At 33.6% G+C, this 7,500-nt stretch overlaps 1 protein-coding gene across 1 annotated transcript in view; it reads right to left on the bottom strand.

The window, feature by feature from the left end:
- The window catches only part of LOC137638605 (putative leucine-rich repeat-containing protein DDB_G0290503), a 360,634-nt gene that overhangs the window by 339,970 nt on the left and 13,164 nt on the right, over positions 1–7,500 (bottom strand). The gene's annotated exons all lie outside the window — the stretch shown is intronic.

Below are 7,500 nucleotides of genomic sequence, written 5' to 3'. Positions count from 1 at the left end.
CTACGCACAGGATTGTGCAATCTGGAAAATCTGATTGCAAAGGATAGTCAGAATTATGAAAACTCTTGTGCAACTGTGCATAAGCAGCTAACTGAACGACAGTGCCAGAGATTAATATCAAGATCAGGAATAATAAATTTAATAACTGCAAGTTTTTTGTCCAATAAATTAAGATGAGAGTCAGCAGCTGGAGCCCAGACAGGAGAACAATACTCGAAATATGACAATGAAAGTAAAAAAATATTTATAATAAATTCATCACCACAAATCTTATAAGACTCAATAAGGCAATATTTTGTCTAACTGAAGAGAAAACTGATCGAATGAGCTTCTCAAAAGTAAATTTGCAATTACACCTAGTATTGTAAAGGAGCTGTATATAGATAAAGAAAGATTATCAATGCAAAGGTCTGGGTGTTGAGGACTCACTGTTTTCGGCCTACTTACAGTCATACTTTTAGTTTTGTTAGGGTTCAACTCGATGTCCCATAATTTGCACCATGCACTAATTTTAGCTACATTTCTTCTAAGGGATTCAGCAACCATAGGTTGACATTCAGGCGATGGAATTGATGCAAAGAGAGTAGCATCATCTGCATATGCAAAGAGTTTGCTTTTCTAGGCCAAACAACATATGCGTATATAGTATAAAAAGTAATGGGCCAAGAACACTTCTCTAACGAGCACCAGATATTACATTCCTATACTCACTTAGGTGCCCATCAACAACTACACTTTGCAATTTATTACTTACAAATTGAATAATTATGTTAAGATAAGACCCACCTACTCCCAACTGCTTGAGTTTGAAAACGAAGGCCTCATGATTAATGCTGTCAAAAGCAGCACTAAAATCAAGGTCAATCATACGAACTTCCTGGCAAAAATCAAGGATATCTGAACAGCATTGGAAATGGTATGAAGGATATCACATGTATCACGGCCCTTACGAATTAAAAGACATTCAGCAAAATAACTCACGAACAAATACTCTGAGCTTTTAAGGCATACTAATACAAAACCTAAATTACACAGTTTTTCAGTATAGAATAACCAAAGAACTGACTTCAAAGGTCAAGAAATTACAAGCTTATAGAATTTTTAATAAGAAAACTAAGAAACTAATATAATAGACTTTTTAGTAGCAAAGCTCTCTATATTTATAAAAATACTCTCCTTTCTAATAAAAATATAACACTTTCTACACAAAAACATACCACTTTTAGCCAACAACCTCTACACTTAATATGAAAAATTCCCCTACTGTCCAAGAACAAACCTCACCACTTTAGATGCTCGTAGACAAAATTATCAGCAAAATCTAAAAAATCTCGAAGGCAAAACAAATGAGAAATAAAATTTATATTAATGAAGAAACTCAGTGTAACAGACTTCCAAAGCAGTAAAATCTTGCAAACTAACATTTCCAAAATAAGAAAATCAAAATAATACAGAAAAAATTAATATTTTTTAAAGAAACTAAGATTTACTAAATACCTTTTAAATGAAAACTTTTGTTAATTGAATCATTCTTCAGGATGAAAACCTCTCACAATGAATTCTAAAAGCCAAAAGAATCTCTCAAAAACTATCTTTCTAAACAAATAATTCAAGTACATTATATGGAAATGCCATGCTACCATAAACATTCTAAGTAGAAATTGCATTTCAGATCATATTAACTTTGTAAAATAAGTATTTTATGTAACATGTCATCAGAAATTGGCTACAAAATAGTAGCAAAGCACACTGATGAACTACAGAATTGCCAGGTAAAACTATCACAAATTTGAGTCGGTAAAAAGAAACGTTATACGAAAGAGGAAACATGCCTTTCTTAAGAGCAAATTTCATTATGATTGGTGGCTATTAAAAATATATATAAAAAGAATAAATAAAATGTTCACAAAAATTTTTATAAATGACTGTTTTGGAGCAGATAAAAATCCAAATCAAGATGTGTAAACTGTTAATTTAGACGGTTTATATTTATGTAAAAAAAAGAAAAAAAATGCTAATGTATAATGAAACCATACCGAAATATTGTGATTGTAAAAAATGTAATTTATCTTTTAAATAAAAAAAAAAAATAGCGAATTAACAGATTGACCAAATAACTCGCCAACTGACACATTCTGAGCATTTCTGACTCTGATACAAAAGCTACAAACGAGAACAGAACTTCGAAGACATACTTTAATGGCCAATTCAAGCCATCCAGTTTTACTTTTTATAAACTCTTTAAAAGTAATGACACAGATTTAAGTCACTGATAATTGAGAACGACGTTACGCGCTCGTCACTACAAAGATGGTCAGTTATAAGTAGCATTATCTTAGCTTTATGAGTCTAGGTGATATTTTTACAGAATTCCTCATGGAACCAGATTATTGACTTGGTTATAAATTCTGTATCATATCTATTTTCAATAATAATTTAACTAATATAATAAAGAGCAGGTGCATGCATATACATACATACATACATACATATATATATATATATATATATATATATATAATATATATATATATATATATATATATATATATTATATATATATACATATATAATATATATATATATATACATATATATATATATATATATATATATATATATATATATATATTATGAGTGCGTGAGTTTGTGTATTTCTTTCCGGTCACGATAAGTGGCATTGTCGGTCTCTCTCCGTCCCTCTGGAACCCTAACTGCCGTATTGTAGTTAGGAAAGGGGGAAGGAGTAGGAAGGGTTGAATCTTTGTGTGCGCACGTGTGTGTGTGTGCATGCCTATCGAAATATTTAGAAGTCATTTTTGACGGGTAGCATACACTAGCAATAATAATAATAACAAGATTGTGTTATCATCAATGAATTTCCCTTTATTGTATTTTTCAGAACTAAGGAAACTGACCAATAATAGAGAAAACTCCACTAATCAAATCCTTAATAAATCATCTAAAAATACCATAGAATTCCCAATCTTCAATCTACCACTCCAGATATCTTTCGGACACGAAGCTTCACCGACGAATTACAGTTATAACCAATTAACTGAAAAGAATTTCCCGGACGGTTTCTCAGGCTTTCTCGCTCGGCCAACATCGTGACATTTGCAACGCATTTCGTGCACTAGTGTCCATTGCGATGAATTCAAGAACGTATTCATCCTAGCCCTGATAAAAGAGTAGGGTTCGAGAAGAATTAACACCATTGGCTTGTAGCAAATAAAAAAAATAAACATTAACAAATGTTGAAATTGAAAGGCTTTCAATTCTAGAATGACTGGCTATTTGTTAAAACAAGGTCGAAAAATTGTAGACGATATAAAAGCCGAAGAAATTCCGCAAATTTCAAGATTTAGATTTAAATTCCAGTATCTACCAGGATCCAGAGAAGAACTCTGGATCCTGGTATCTACTGTCTATACAATAAGGTCGAGACCACTTCTCATAAGGTATTTTTACAGATTTGTCTTTTACACTGAGCTTCCATTTATTCAATCTATACTGAGACTTATTCTTAGCGTGCTGAACTCTGGTAAATTCGAAATGCTCATCCATTTTTATAGTAAAGCAAGAAATTTCTCGTCTTATAACTAACTTGATCAAGCGTTTGGTAATCACTTATAATCTGTTACTTGGTGAAGACAAAATAAGACGCAGATGATAGTTTTTGAAAAATCAATTGGCTTTTCTTGGCCTTTTCAACTACAGTTTATACATAGCTACGGTTATTTATTTTTTTAATCATATAATAATTAGCTTTATTTGCTTAAGCTAAAGGCTTTTTTTTTTCATAGAAATGCCACATAGTAATAATAATAATAATAATAATAATAATAATAATAATAATAATAATAATAATCTGGATGTAACCTGGAACCACACACTATAAACCACCAATTTCTGTACACTAATAAAAAATAATAATAACTGTAACATATTTTGAATACGTAGTGTCAAACCCAAAGAAAATCCACCATCAAATATTACGCCAATGACATAATGGAGGCAAAGGCCCACCGAAAACCGAACGAATTCGCCGAATAACTTTTTCTCTCGCCCCAAAACGAGCCATTTCCGAGCGTCTTGGCCCCATTCTCACTTCTTAATAGTTGTTGCCAGTGTCTGGCCACCTGTTCCATGTGGCAACGACGTAGTTTGTCTTCGAGTTTTCGTGTTTTTTCTTTCTCAATGAATGGCGAGATTTAAGTTCAAGAGCAGTGCTTTTAAAACACTCTTGAGGTGAGCTTTTACCAATAGATTTGTATTTAAGAGCAATGTTTTTAAAGATTTAAGATAATGCTTTAGAGTTAGCTATTCTTTCTGAGAATGTATTTTATTCTGCAAATATTTGATATGATATTTATATAACTGCAAAAATTGTGCAGAGCTTTGATTTTTAATGAAATAATAAAATAAAGTTTTTTTCTAAGTTCTATGGAGTTTGTTTTGACCCTTTATTGCTACGAAAACGTAAAATCGTTCCAAATAGCTAAGATCATGAAATAGCTTTTATTACTATTACAATTACTACTATTATTATCATCATTATACTCATGCAGAAAAACAAAAGGGTTAACAATATCAAAAAAATGCCTGATTGACAAATCGGGTTACCAAGATTCTATGCTACAAAATGACAAAAACACTAAAGCATACCAGAAATAAATGAATACCATTAATAAATAATACACTGGAAGAGTGTTTGCGGTCGCATATACGTACGCACACACACACACACACACACACACACATATATATATATATATATATATATATATATATATATATATATATATATATATATATATATTATATATATATAATATCTTACGAATATGCATCTATATACATGAAGAGACAATCTACTCGCAATCTATTTCCTATAACCATCAATTTAACACTCCAATACCACCTATTCTTCTGAACTCATCAAATTCGACATTTTGCACATTCCATGCCAATCGTAATTCCCGTAAAGCAGAGCTATTTAAGAAGTGAACCATTTCCCTCTGCACACCATAAGAGGTGTCATCTGCAACATGTCTCCACTTAGAGCCAATAAATAACCCCACCTAGAAATCAGTCGTATTGAAACGTTACTCTCTTTAAAAATAAGAAGCGATAAAAGCGAGGCGTCCGGACTAATATTATTCCGATCGATGAGACCAAGATATTATGGGTAACGGGAGGGCTACACTGAGTAATATTGATTTTCACCGTGAACGAAAAGCAATTCAACTGTAATCTTTACCAAACTAGTGCAAAGACCTGAGAGAGAGAGAGAGAGAGAGAGAGAGAAGAGAGAGAGAGAGAGAGAGAGAGAGAGAGAGCGCGTTATGATTTGAAAAGGAACGTATGAGACCTTTCTAGAGTTGTTGTAGCCTAGTGGAAACTTCCCAGCCTGAAGATCTGCCGGACTGGGGTTCGAATCACGCTCGAGCTCAATAGTAGCTTGTAGTATATACAATTTCACTATCCTAGTGTGCTAAGGATACGGAGTTTTGGGAATCTTATAGCTCTACCTGCTGAGTTATCAAAAGCCATTGCCTGGCTCTCCCTGGTCTTAGCTGATCATAAGTATCTATGTTCAGTATCTATGACACTGTCCTGGTAGCTCATTGTTTCTTGCCACTACCATTCACGAGTAGCCTTTAAACCTTAAAATAGCGCTGAACAGCAGAGTAGGCGCATACCATACTATGTCTTAAGAGGATTGGGTGATTTTGTAAAAACGACCTGTCACTACAAACCTCTAAGGTCATCGGTGAGAGAGAGAGAGAGAGAGAGAGAGAGAGAGAGAGAGAGAGAGAGAGAAGGAAGTGGGTTGGAGGAGCAAGCGGACAATACCGCCCTAACCAACGTTGACCGCTATATCATATGGCTTTTGTTTTCGGTAACATAGTTCCTGGCAGTAGGGCAAAAAACCCGCTCTATGTTTATCTTTTTGAAGCACAACTTTAATCGGAGCCGGCTACAAGGGATTAATCTACTATTGTTACTGTTACCAATATGGAGGATGTTTAAACACACGAAAGGGGATAACTATAATTCTATCTAGGAGGCATTACTCGACTTTCCGTTTTAATATTTTTTAATTGTAGTAGCAATCAAGAACAAGAAAATACAAGATATATATATATATATATATATATATATATATATATATAATATATATATATATATATATATAGGCCTATATATATATCATTATAGGAAGGAACAAGTTATCTATCTTTCAGAGGATGGTTTATATATTTTCATAAATGATTTATGAGCAAATCTAAACATATATTTTCATATATGATTTAGGAGTAAACCTACACATATATTTTCATATATGATTTAGGAGTAAACCTACACATACTGTATATTTTCATATATGATTATGGAGTAGAACCTAAACGATATAAATAAAAAGACTTTATACTTACAGTTAAAGAAAAATATCACTGGTTGACATGAAATTCTTTGAGTTACATTTCTACAAGGAAACCTCCATGTGTGAGAAAAAATATTTTTTATTTGATCCCAAAATATCGAATTATTTTTTATATTTCTTCTTTTCAGATTCAAAAGGAACTTTACTCATCATGGTGTCTAACTAGATTTTCAAATTAGAAATTTTTAAAATATTACAGAATCGATCTCAGAAAAAGGATATTTTGAAATAAATTCTTGATATTTTTAACATTACTGTATTTCTTATCTTAGATCTTAGTAGGCCTCAAATGACAATGACGTCGAGAGGACTTAATATCTGTTTAATTACCCCCTCTCTCTCTCTCTCTCTCTCTCTCTCTCTCTCTCTCTCTCTCTCGCTCTCTCTCTCTCTCTCTCTCTCCATTCTAGACATCAGCAGCGTCAACTGCTGATGAACACAAGAACACCTTGAGGTCTTAAAAGCTATCTGATCAACACCCCCACCCCATCCTTCCCCCATCATCTTCCCCTATATGTCCTATTTAGACGTTTGGCAGCATCAACTACAGATAAATAATGACATCTTGAAGTAATAATAGCTTTTTATCAACATTCCTTTCAAATCTCATTATCCTTCCAAACAACTCTCTCTCTCTCTCTCTCTCTCTCTCTCTCTCTCTCCTCTCTCTCTCTCTCTCTCTCTCTCTCTCTCCCTGACACATGCGTCATAATCTTTCCAGGACCCTTTCACATCCCAGCATATCACTTCCATCACCGTCATCATCCATCCGACACACAAGCATCCGATCTTCCAGAGAAAGCTCCTGTCGAGATAACCATTGTTTTCACCGCACGCCCTGGATTCTGCAGAGCAATCTATTCGTGCTTCTATGCAAGAGAGTATTAAAGAAGAGAATAGCTCGCGAGGATTCATTTGACACTATCCCAGCCACTTCCTGCTTGAAGCCCCGAAAGTTTCCCTGCTCGGCCTAAGGCTACGTTCGAATTTCGAGACAGGTGTCCTTAGATGCCTTGGCGCCAATGACCATGGAGGTTGTAACGGCATTT

Source organism: Palaemon carinicauda, chromosome 3 (genome assembly GCF_036898095.1).
Source record: "Palaemon carinicauda isolate YSFRI2023 chromosome 3, ASM3689809v2, whole genome shotgun sequence".
NCBI lineage: Eukaryota > Metazoa > Arthropoda > Malacostraca > Decapoda > Palaemonidae > Palaemon > Palaemon carinicauda.
This window is presented reverse-complemented; position numbering and strand designations above follow the sequence as displayed.